This window comes from Crocuta crocuta, unplaced genomic scaffold (assembly GCF_008692635.1).
Source record: "Crocuta crocuta isolate KB4526 unplaced genomic scaffold, BGI_CrCroc_1.0 scaffold140, whole genome shotgun sequence".
In the NCBI taxonomy this organism is placed as follows: domain Eukaryota; kingdom Metazoa; phylum Chordata; class Mammalia; order Carnivora; family Hyaenidae; genus Crocuta; species Crocuta crocuta.
The window spans coordinates 6184361-6194418 of record NW_027527775.1 but is presented as its reverse complement, the minus strand read 5'-3'; the positions used below and the strand labels follow the sequence as shown (position 1 = coordinate 6194418).

The following is a 10058-nucleotide window of genomic DNA, read 5'->3' as shown; positions in this document are numbered from 1 at the left end:
AAACCATTAACATAAAATATTGATAATAAAGTATGATAAAATAGCTACAGGACTGCCAACAATGTTAAATCTTGCCCTAATTGGATAAAGTGCCTTTTTAACATTGTGTGTTTTTAAGTATAAATACAAATGATTATGATTCCTTTAAAAAACTGATTTACCAAGTTCTCTAATAAGACAAGGTTTTACAGTAAAGCTGTAGATGGTGGGCTACAAAAACGCTTTCCGTTTCCTCCTATTGCTCTGAATGCACTTAGCGAGGCACGTCAGCTCGGGGAAAAGTGTTGCCAGAGATTAGTTAGAGGTATCAGAGTGCACACTTCCTGGGCCTTCTGTAGGGGAAGTCACAGAAGATGGAGTTGTTGCATCCTGCCAGCCTCCATTAGCATTTAAATTATGTGGACTGTACAGTGAGTTTCCCCCAAGGCCATCACTGGAGCCTCCCATCTGATTGATAACAGGATGGAGGGTATCCACCTGTGATTGCACATTGGCACCGACTTGGGACCCTTGGTAAGAATCCCCATTCAGACTCTGCATGTTCATGAACATGTCCCCAGAATTTGGGAGGTTAAAGGAACCAGAAGAACCAGAATTTGGCGTGGTGGGTGAGTTGGTCTGGGTGTTCTGCACGGCTGCGGCTACTGCGTGCGGCCGTCACAGCTGTCTTCGCCGCATAGAGGTTGGCTTCTTCCCGAAACTTGCCCATATTCTTCTTGTACCTGATTCGTTTGTTCCCAAACCAGTTGGATACCTGTGACACTGTGATGCTGCATTTCTTGGCCAGCTCCTCTTTGGCTTCTTCACTGGGGTAGGGGGTACTGAGGTGTGAGTAAAAATATTCATTCACGATTTCGGTGGCCTATTTCCTGAAGTTACGCCTTTTTCGTCTGGCATCAAGGAACCTCGATCTTAAAATCATAACTGCTTCACAAGTGCTTTGTTTGAGCTGCATCTGAATGGAAGTAAATTTTCGATGGATGATGCCCACCATTCTTTCAATTTCGTTTGGGGAATTTCAATTTCATTGGGACGTGTTCTACTCTGCTCTCGGAGAGGATTCATCACATGTGTAGTGAATTCATTACATGCCTGTTCATACTTCTCCAGTTCTGTGTGACAGATTTGTCTGATCTGGGTCAATTTGGCTCTGTAACCTGAGTGCTCAATAGAGTTATCTGAAGAACCTCCAGAGGCTGCCGCGGCTGCAGCTGCTGCCGCCGATCCCCCACCTTTCTCAGGACCTGAAACCCCTTCTGCCAAAAGCATATTGTCCAGTCTCATTAGCTGGGGGTCGGGAGAGTCCTCCTCCTGGGCTCCTCTGATGCTGAGACCTGTTTTCTCTTTGATCTCACACAGGACGCTGAAGAGCATGGGTTTCATTCTGTGACAGTTCAGGGCATGTTTCCAGGGAACCGCCCATTGCCCCACGCCCACTGGGCTGGGGCTGCCGAGTCCTGTGAGCCCGGCGCCACGACTCCCCTATTTATTTATTTGAAAGAGAGAGAGTGAGCACAGAAGAGGGAGGGACAGAGAAAGAGAGAGAGAAAATCTCTCCCTTGATGTGGGACTTGAACTCACAATGAGATTCGGACCTAAGCCAAAATCAATGGTCAGATGCTTAACCAACGGAGCCACCTAGGCACCCTATGATCAGCTTTTATATGGATTTAGCAAAACTATGGCTTTAGCTGATAACATATCTTAAAAGGACATCACTTCTGGATAGCAGAGAAATACAGTTTATTTCTATGCCAACATACTGGTAAACAATGAGATAGGTGGTAGCCAACACAATCTAGTTTCTTCGGATTGGCATTATTATTCATTAGGTTTTTTAGCTGAGTCATGGGGAGTATCTCACATGTTTCTGGCAACAGAATTCCTCTTTTTACAAAGCACCTTTGTGCACTCCAGAAAAATATTGGAATATACTGATTGAAATGACAACTGTAATTATTGAGATTCAGTAAAAACTCTTCTCTCTTTTATACCTTAGGTCCCTGATTTACAAAATAGTAAGTTTATTTTATCTTTTGAACTATTTCCCTTTCTTTAAATTTAGTTATAACTGACCAACTACATTAAAAATCAAGAAATAGATCTCCATTTATAAAAAAAAAAAAAAAAAGACTGATAGTCTTACTCTAGGGCTGGTGAAAATTAGCAGTAAAAACGCAGCAAGGATATAAACATGTTATAAATCAATTAAGTCAAATCTTCTAAAGTCTGTTATGTTCAATAATCAGTCTTAGTGAGATTTTAAGTCTATGAGTATTAGAAGAAAACACTGAAGGTCGGATAACGTAATTATATTACCGTTAATACCTTTTTAAAAAGTTTTTTCTTTGGGAGCTCATTATCCTGAACAAAATTACAAACCGTATTAGAAAGCACTTCCATCTCAGTTGAAAATTCTTTAAAATATACTACAAAGAGCTAGGTAAGGTAGGCAAATTTAACTGTTTTAACCCTCTAATTACATTTCTACTATCTGTGCTTCCACACACTCGTGAACTAGCCCAGTGAAATCACACAGAACTGCAGCTGTATGGCTAACACACATAATTCACATATGTGACACAACTAGTCTACAAAACGTTGATACATTAAACAGCAGAGGGATTAAAATTTTAAACCATGTTAAAGGACGTAGTAGAGAAAACATCTGGAAAAGAACAGGTTGATTGAAATAGACCTGCATGGATTCAGGAATGGAAGGTTATATTAAACTAATCTCCAAAAGAGCTCTGAGAGTATTACAGCCAAAAGAGACAAATGCAATTCAGGGATGTAATACATGCAGATTTTCAAGGATCACATGAAAATATGGAGCTTAACATGAGTCTAGCAATGCATTATCCTTTCTTTTTTCTTTTCCATTGTTTTCAATTTAAAATACATATGGATAGGCAGAAGCAGCTATATTCACGTGGGAAATATTTATTGTGTGTACTCTGTGCCAGGCAGGTACTGAGAGTAGAGGAAACCAGTGATGTATCTTCAACCCTGAGACTCCAGAATCTAATCTGAGAGCCAGACAACTGCCCTGACCATAGAGCAGAGAAACACTAACCCAGACTGAGGTTTTGCATGATCTGCTTGAGATGTTTAAGGGCAATTTGAGTTTTAATACTAAAGATGAGGATAATCTTCATTCCTGTCCAATGGCAAAGAAATACATATATGTACATATGTATATACATATGTGTGTGTGTGTGTGTGTGTGTGTATGGTTTTCTGTGGGAACACTATGTAGAAAGAAAAAATAAATAACAGAATTTTAAAGCAAAATATTATGTACATTTTTTTTAGTTATTTCTACAGCAGCTTTATCTGTCTTAAAATTACCTTAAACCCTATTGAACAGATGAGCCATTTAATCAGACTGGTGACTACAGTTATTACTTCTAGCTACATGTTTCATGTCAGATGATGGAACTATATAGCCATAAAGAAATCTTGCCATTTGCAACAATATGGGCGGATCAGAGGGTATAACGCTAAGTGAAATAAGTCACTCAGAGAAAAACAAATACCATACGATGTTACTCACATGTAGAATTTAAGAAACAAACCAAATGAGCAAAGAAAAAAAGAGACAAACAAACAAAAAGACTCTTACATACAGCGAATAAATTGGTGGTTGCCAGAGGGGAGGTTCGTAGTGGTGTGGGGAGAGACAGGTAAAGTAGGTGAAGTAGATTAAGAGTCCGCTTATCATAATGAGCACTGATGGATGAATGTACAGAATTGTTGAATCATTATATTGTATACCTGAGACTAATATAACACTGTATGTTAATTACACTTGAATTTTAAAAATACATATGTTTTTAAATCATGGAACTATACAGCTAGAGAGAATCACAGTAAACTCCGGTTCAGAGAAACTTGGGAGTTTGTTCTTTAATACAAAATAACCATCTTTTTATGGTCAAATAGTCTAGAAATCAATGGACTAAATGAAGGTAAACACGTTTTTCTCCTGTAAGAATTCTCAGTGTATTTACTCTACCAATGTGTATTGTATTTTCTGTAAAAAGATAGCATTTCCCAAACTTCTTTGACTAAGAATACTTCATGAGGAATATTAATTTGAAAACTCTTTGTAAATATCACCTTAGCCCAACTAATTAGTAAAGACAGAATTAAGATTCAGTGAGTTAAGTGATTTATGCAGCTAACTATATGAGCCAAGACTAAGAACAGAGCTTTTAGATTTTCAGTTTGGCACATGTTCTTCCAAACCATGGTCTTCAATTTGTATACACATATCTCTGAAAGCAGGTTTTCCAGACATATGCAGGCACAGAAAGTTTAAAGGGAATCTAGCTTCAGATTTGTTTCTTTTTTTTTTTTTTAATGTTTTATTTATTTCTAGGAGAGAGAGAGAGAGACAGCGTGAGCAGGGGAGGGTCAGAGAGAGAGAGGGAGTGACAGACTCTGAAACAGGCTCCAGGCTCTGAGCTGGCAGTCAGCACAGAGCCCGATGCGGGGCTCGAATCCACGAACCGCGAGATCATGACCTAAGCGAAAGTCGGACGCTTAACCGACTAAGCCACCCAGGCGCCCCCAGATTTGTTTCTTAAAATTGATCTGCTTAAGAACAAGTCTGGGGACTGATCACAAGGGCAAGCTTACTCTCTCCTTCCCTATATCCCCTTCTGCAATGGAACATTGGAGGGAGTGATTTCCTTTAAGGGAAAACCAGTATGACTTTAAGGAATTTAGCTGGCTGCCATTGGCTATCCACAGAATTAGGAATAAGAATAGCAAACTAAGATCTTGTTACTTCAGCTTACACAATATTAGTCTCATTAATGTAATAGCTATCAATACCCACAGAAACTTATTAAATTTTGATAGCAGTAGCTACCTATGTGCCATTGATTGTTTATGATCAATTAAATACCTTTTATAAATCATTATATTGCAGCTTACATACCAGCAGCTTTTATATGTGTACACAATACCTTTCTATTATTTTGAGTGAACTATCTGTGGGTCTAAGGCCAACCTTTCCATGCATGTACTAAATCTCTTCCTCTCTTATCTGCTGTAAATAGAACAGCATTTCTGCCTTTCTCTTCTCGTCTCCTGCATCTGAATATTTTTGCATTTGATTGGATTTCTTCTCAGCACACTCCCATACTACTTTCTCTCATATTAAAAACAATCCTCTCTTGAGCCCACTTGCTTTGCCAGCTATTTCTCGATTTTTTCCTCCCCTTTATAGCAAAGCATTTCAAGAGTCACCTACACACACTGTCTGTTTTCTTTCTTCTCTTATTCTCTACAAAATGAATTCCCATGAATCTTTGATCCCTATAACGCAAAGCTATTCTTGTCAAGGTCACCAAAGTCCTCCACATTAATAAATCTAATGGATAATGCTCAGCCTTTATCTTATTTGAGGACATTTGATATGGTTGATGACTTCCTTCTCTTTGACCTACTTTCTTCACTGGGCTTCTAGAACACTACATTCTCCTGGTTTTCTTTGTGTCTCCCTTGCTACTCCTTCTCAGTGTCCTTAGCTGGATCCTCCTCACATTCCTAAACTCTTGATATTAGAGTACACAGGGCTTTCTTGTTTATCTTCTCATGTATAAACACTCTTCTTGTGATCTCATCCAGTCTGATGGCTTTAAATACTATCTATATACACATGACTTCCAAACTTCTATATTGCCATCTAGATTCTTCTTCTTGGTTTCCAGACTTATATACTGGAATATCTACTTGAAATCTCTACTTTGGTATCTAAAAGGCATCTCAGAGTTTAAATTTCCAAATACAGCTCTTCCAGTCTTCCCCTCCAATTGTCTTTTACTTTTTCTATTTGCATTAATGATAAGTCAATCCCTCACTGTTTCATCCTTGACTCTTTTTTTAATCATTAAAAAAAACAATTTTAAATATTTATTATTGAGAGACCGAGAGAGACAGAGCATGAGCAGGGGAGGGGCAGAGAGAGATGGAAACATAGAATCTGAAGCAGGCTCCAGGCTGAGTGTCAGCACAGAGCCCGATGTGGGGCTCAAACCCACGAACTATGAGATCATGACCTGAGCCGAAGTCTGATGCTTAACGGACCGAGCTTCCCAGGTGCCCTTCATCCTTGACTCTTTTCCTTCTCACATTTCATGCCTAATACCATTGAGAAATCTTCTAAGCTTAAATTTCAAAATGTCCCCAAACTATGACCATTTCTTACCACTCCCACTGCTACCATTCGCATTCAAGAAACTATTATCTCTTGCTTAGACTTTTGTTTCTACTTTTGTACTCCAGCCCTATAATACTTCCCCCTCCCTCATCTAAAATCTGTCACCGCAGCCAGGCATATCTTGTTAAAATGTCTGCTCAAAACATTTTTATGGCTGTTTATCTTACTCGCAGAAAATACCAAAGAGTTTACAACAGCCTCCAAGACTCTACATGATTGGGTTCTCATTAATGTTCCACTATTAACCTGTAATTCCATTAATCTGTCCTGGCCAGCCCAAACACTTTTGCTGTTTTTTATGCATGCCAGATGGTTCTCAATGAAGGACATTTGGTCTTGCTGTTCCCTCAGGCTGTGACACTTTTCCCCAACAACTTCAAGGCTCATTCCCTTATCTCCTTCATATCTGTTCAAATTTCATCTCTTTGGAGAGATCCTCCCAGTTTAAAATTACAAAACTCCTCAGAGCTTCCTCTCACTCTTTGCTGCTTTATTTTTCTCCACGTCACACACCACCTTCTAATGTAATTTACTTATTTATTACGTATGTTTCCACACACTGGAATATAAGCTCTGTGAAACGGCACTTTGTTATTTTACGTGCTATGTTATTCCAAATGGGGGAGAAAGCATGTTTGGAAAGATACAAAATATACCAGTTTTGGAGTAGAGAATACATGAGGGGAGGAATGATAAGGAATAAAACTGGATAGAGATGGACAAGAAACTTTAATTTTATTATTCATAGCCTGTTTTTGGTTTTTAACGTTAAAGGACTCAGTCACAGTAAGAGTTTATTTTTCTTTCATGTTGATGGTGGGTACAAGGGTTCTAACAGTATCTTTCCTCGGAACTTTCTGAATGTTTAAAATATTTTATAATGTACAGAAACACAATTTACTAAGAATGAAAGAGGGTGGCACATCAGGCAATTGTAGCTCTGACTGGCTGGAGCACAGATTGGAGAGAAACACAAAAGGCAGAAAGCAAGAGGAGAAAGAGCACTGGCAAGGCCTAAGGTAATAATGGTAAGAGTGGCTATTTTATAAAATGGTATTTAGGACAGATGTCATAGAGGAGCGCCTTAACATGCATAGGAAATATGGAGGGTTTGTTTTAATGTGCAAATTCCACTTAAGTTGGTCTGAGAGGGGTTGTGTCCCTTATAAGACTCTGCCAGGTAATGCTGATGTTGCTGGTTGTAGAGCACAGATAACAGGGTCCTGTGGTATGGAATCTCTAATATGGCGGCACACTGGGTGGAATCCCCTAGAACATTACTGAAAGCACTGATGTCTGGCTCCAACTCCCAAAGATTCTTATTTAATTATCATTGGGAGTGGTCTGGCTACCACCCAATATTTTAATTCATTAATTATCTATTTATCTATTTGAGAGAGAGAGAGCAAGAGCATAACTGGGGGAGAGGGACAGAGGGAGACAGAGAATCTCAAGCAGGCTTCAGGTTCAGTGCAGAACCTGATGACACGGGGCTCAATCTCATGACCATGAGATCATAACCTGAGCCAAAATCAAGAGTCAGATGCTTAACTGACTGAGTCAACCAGGCACCCAACTACCCGATATTTTAAAAGGTGATTTTAAAGTGCAGCAGAATTTAAGAATCACTAGAGGGGCTCCAGGCCAGGTGACTTCCTGATAAACTTCCTCTTCTGAGGACTCCCTCATGATGCCTGTTTGCTTCAGACTCCTTCTGAGCGGTTTTGGGGCAGAGGTCTGCCTAATGCTACTGCTCTGGTAAGGCCACGTGACAAGGGTTAGGACCCAAATGCAGACATAGACTGTACATTTAACCGGTGTGCTTTTTACTGAATGAGACCTGGCTGGCCAATTACTTCAAGTACCTGAATCAGTATTATATGCAATGCAAAAGTAGGGAAAACTGTTTACTTTTGAGGACGCTCTCAGAGATGCTGCCCTCTGTTGGCAGACCATCAAATTAATTATTTGATCATTTAATTCATTTATTATTTTCAAAATGTAATGATGGTTTGATATGTGCAAGACTTATAACTTAATGGTGAAGAAGACAGACTCTTTGTAGTCCTGGTAGGGCTTACAAGCTATCGGTTATGACCTACCATAAACAACTTACGACATGATTGCAGACTTATTTATAATGTGGTCATTGATGGGGCGCCTGGGTGGCTTAGTCAGTTAAGCGTCCGACTTTCGCTTAGGTCATGATCTCGCGGTTCGTGGGTTCGAGCCCCGCGTCGGGCTCTGTGCTGACTGCCCGCTCAGAGCCTGGAGCCTGTTTCGGTCTGTGACTCCCTCTCTCTCTGACCCTCCCCTGCTCACGCTGTCTCTCTCTCTCTCTCTCCTAGAAATAAAAAAAAAACAAAAAAAAAACTTTATAATGTGGTCATTGTTGTATGCATATTCTGTTTCCTGAAGGCATGAGCAGGTAGAGGCCTGAGGAAAAGGTTTGTCCCAAGTGATGGATAAACTGAGACCTGAAGGGTGAAGTTGTAACCAGTAAGGAGAATAGGTAAAAAGGCAGGGGGAACCTGCTGTTGAATACTGAGTGTTAGGTTACTTCTCAGGGGAATTTTCAGCGACTTAAGCAATTTCCTTTCTCCTGCTTCTTCAAGTATTCTTAAATAAAGACTTACTAACAATTATCCTAAACGTTTTACTGTTTTGTTTTCAATATGAACGATCCAATCCATGTCAACTGTGGTTCCAGACCAGGCAAACTGATGAGAAGCAAAAAGAAACACGAAGCAGGGGAGCTGTGCTCTACTCTAGGTGCAATGTGGATAATTATTTCAAAAGGAGTTGGTGTGGAATGAAGGAAAAAGGGAAGTGAAGGGTGTGAGAAGAATCTAGAGGTTGTGAGGCCATCTTGAAGACAGGTGCTCTGGATCCAGTGAAGGACATTGATGTCCTATACCGGGGTATTGACTGAAGAGAAGCAGCCTATGAGGGGGGGGGAGTGTTGTTACAGGATTTTGTGACTGACTAGCGGGATCTGGTTGGGGAGTAGAAGGACTTAAGATGACCTCATGGATTCAGACTCCTTGGCTTACTTGTAGGTTTCTTTCCTGTGTTTCATGAGTGTCTAACCTCATAATGACAATTTCTTGACCATACTCCAATTTCCCAAATCTCTATTATTGTCTAATTACTTTAATATCTAGTAATTATAGATTTTTGATGGCATAAAGTATCTTTAAATACTTGTAACAGTGGGAAAAAGTGTAGAAAATCAAATTACTTAATTTTGTAAAAGATCTGCTTTTTTACGGAAAATGGAATACTATGTCCATGGGAGTATGTTGCTAGGCCTTCCCCTTTTTTCGTGTGTCTTAGAACACACTGTTGTTGAATCACTCAGCCATGGGAGAACTGACTGTGAGATACAGTTTTATGCTGGGAGGTGGGGATGGAGTGAACATGCCAAACAAATGGAAAATAAACAGTAACTATTTTTAGAAATATCCAATCAAGGAGTGCCTGGGTGGCTCATGTGGTTAAGTGTTCGACTTTGGCTCAGTTCATGATCTTGTGGTCTTTGCGTTCGAGACCCATGTCAGGCTCTGTGCTGACAGCTCAGAACCTGGAGCCTGATTCAGATTCTATGTCTCTCTCTCTTTCTGCCCCTCGCCCACTCAATCTTTGTCTCTCTCTGTCCCTGAAAAATGAATAAATCTTTAAAAAAATTTTTAACAACATCCAATCAAGCTAAGAATTTAAAACTCAAACATAAATTGCCAAAAATATTGACAAAATACCATGACAATGTCTTTACCTTGGTTAATCATTTTGTTCAGATATATTTGTCAAGTATTAAATAAACACC

The 10058-nt window shown here is 39.7% G+C and overlaps 1 pseudogene; it reads right to left on the bottom strand.

The window, feature by feature from the left end:
* Positions 1-294: 294 nt before the first annotated feature.
* LOC144239355 (pre-B-cell leukemia transcription factor 3 pseudogene) lies at positions 295-1401 on the bottom strand (annotated as a pseudogene).
* Between the last annotated feature and the right edge of the window lie 8657 nt (positions 1402-10058).